Source organism: Triticum aestivum, chromosome 4D (assembly GCF_018294505.1).
Source record: "Triticum aestivum cultivar Chinese Spring chromosome 4D, IWGSC CS RefSeq v2.1, whole genome shotgun sequence".
In the NCBI taxonomy this organism is placed as follows: Eukaryota; Viridiplantae; Streptophyta; class Magnoliopsida; order Poales; family Poaceae; genus Triticum; species Triticum aestivum.
Window position 1 is genome coordinate 265,538,330 of NC_057805.1, and position 2,905 is coordinate 265,541,234.

Below are 2,905 nucleotides of genomic sequence, written 5' to 3' on the forward strand. Positions count from 1 at the left end.
CAGACTCTTACGTTTTCATGATGTATTGTCCGATGGAGCACCATAACCTTCACCTTCATTTCTCCTAGGCTCCTGAACAACATAGAAAATGTCTGACAGTCTGGTTTCAAAACCATGCATATCTTGACGACATCGAACAATGTCTGTCCTTGTTTCACAAAGGGTCTCTGTTAGGGAATGGACTTGTGTCTGGAGCGCAGATATAACATTGTTTTGAGCTTGCATATCTTAATCATGAGGCAGTTTTGACGAGATTGCCTTAACAACCAACCCAGTATTGCGCAGGAACATGCTTTTGGCACGGTTAGTGGACAGGTACTCACCCACTGCAGCAAGAGCTGACATTGCGGTTATAGTTGCCTCGCCACCTTCAGAAGGTGCCAGTTCCACCATTTTTTCCATAGCTTGCTGAAAAGTTGAGTTTTTAAATTAGTAGTACCAGAACAGAAGATATTAAGGAAGCAGCAAAACCAAACAAAATAGCTCTGGTCTATATACAGAACTTATTCTAGTGAACCCATGTAAAATATTAGTTGTATTTTCCCACAAAGTACATAATAAAACCAGGTTCCAAACATATGACTATGTACCATGGCTAATGTATTGTCTATTTCTTCACATTGTATTGACAGCTAAGGATAAAGAGACAAAGTTTATAATAGGGTAAAAGCATAGTATGACATCATTCATATCACAAAACAACTGAGAACAGACAAACAGGCAATTGTAACATTGTGTGGGCAAGTCCAACACGGAAGTAGATTACAGGTCAAGATCAAAGGAACATCACTCCTCTCTTTTAAACCTTGTAAGGTGCAATGATACGCTAAGGCAATTGTGCATAAAATTGAAAAGAGTAATAGACATTGGCTGCAAACCATGCAGTTCAAGGCACAAGTCAGAGTAAGTAGTAGTTAAAAGGCATGAGGATTAAGGACTTACAACAACGGCTTTGGCTGGTGTAGTCATGCCCTTCGTCTTGCTGGTGTTACAGTCCCTGAAGATTTCCACAGCATTTGGTTCAGGTACTTTTTGGTCCTTGCGGGCTTTCCTCTGCATTTGGAACAAGTCAATATAGATATGATAATATGGTACAGCGAAAAGACCGAAACAACAGCTAATTACAAGAGCCTCGCAGTGTGAAATATAGCTACGAGATCCTGTCATCTGTTGGAATTTCAGTTTCGTATGGTTGGCCTTGTTCTTTGAACATTTCACCTACAAGAAGATAGATTTGTGTGGCACATGCGTAAATAGGACTTCAACATGTGATCTGATCACATATATATAATGTACCTGATACTTTGGATCAGACCAGTGTTTAATGAGGCCTCTCCAGTCTTTATCCAATATATTTTCCACTGGAGATGTTTGGGCAAGTTCACTATTAGCCTTGCCTTCAAAGTGAGTTTTCCTCATGTTATACCGATACTGTCGCAGAGCAGACTTGAAAACATGGGTGCAAGCTTGTCTGGTTGCATCATCTTGGCTATCCAACTGGAACCTCATCTATTGAAAATTATGGGAGTCTCATTATCAGCAACCTAGAAAGTATGAGATAGAGCAAGATGATATTACTAGTTTCCATACATAACCATACTTAAGAGTGATGCATGAGTGTAGATGCAACTATTTCACTCAGGTATTCTAGGGTTGTGACTTCCGTTGAGACGACACCGTATGAACTGTGGTTTGGCAAGAAACCTAAGTTGTCGTTTCTTAAAGTTTGGGGTTGCGATGCTTATGTGAAAAAGCTTCAGCCTTATAAGCTTGAACCCAAATCAAAAAAGTACATCTTCATAGGATACCCAAAAGAAACTGTTGGGTACACCTTCTATCACAGATCTGAAGGCAAGGTCTTTGTTGCTAAGAATGGATCCTTTCTAGAGAAGGAGTTTCTCTCGAAAGAAGTGAGTGGGAGGAAAGTAGAACTTGATGAGGTAATCGTACCTTCTCTTGAACAGGAAAGTTGCTTAGCACAGAAATCAGTTCCAGTGATGCCTACACTAACTAGAGAGGGAGCTAATGTTAATGATAATGAGACTTCGGATCAAGTTACTACGGAGCCTCGTAGGTCAACCAGAGCACGTTCCGCACCAGAGTGGTACGGTAATCCTATTGTGGAAGTCATGTTACTTGACCATGACGAACCTACGAACTATGGGGAAGCGATGATAAGCCCAGATTACGCAAAATGGCTTGAGGCCATGAAATCTGAGATAGGATACATGTATGAGAACAAAGTATGGACTTTGGTTGACTTGCCCGATATAACATCCCAAATTTTCAATTTGGAATGGTATACTTAGATCATTCATGCATATCATATTTTTGCTGCATTTCATTTTGCGATCCTCGAAATCCTAAGCAACTCAGGGACCCTCGGAGAGAGTTGGGGATTTCATTATTTTCATATTTGAATTCTATCAAATATTGAAACGAGGATTTTTGGTTTTAATTATTTTTCTCTCCGAAAATATTTCATATTAAAAATATATGAGAGGAGATAATATGACTTCTCCAAAATAATTGAAATATTGGAGGAAAAATATTAAAATCAAATATTGGATTTTATTCGGAGTTTATTGCTATTACATTTGCATTAGAAAAATTGCACGTTTTTCAAAGTTGCATCTTAGGGCCAAGAAAATGTTCATCTCGTTCTAAATATTTTATTTAGACGGCGAAAATTTGTTTTGGCATTTTTAGATTTTTATTTATTTTTCTAGGATTTATTTAAGTTTCGGAGAAATTAATTTTTTGTTAAATCCAGCGCCCGGCTGGGCCGAAGCCCAGCCAGCCGGCCCACCGCCCCGCGCCTCGTCTCCCTCCAGGAGACCGCGCTGCCGCCGCCGCCTGACCCCTAGTCCGGCCGGGACTCCTCTGCCGCGCCGCCTTGCCCCTC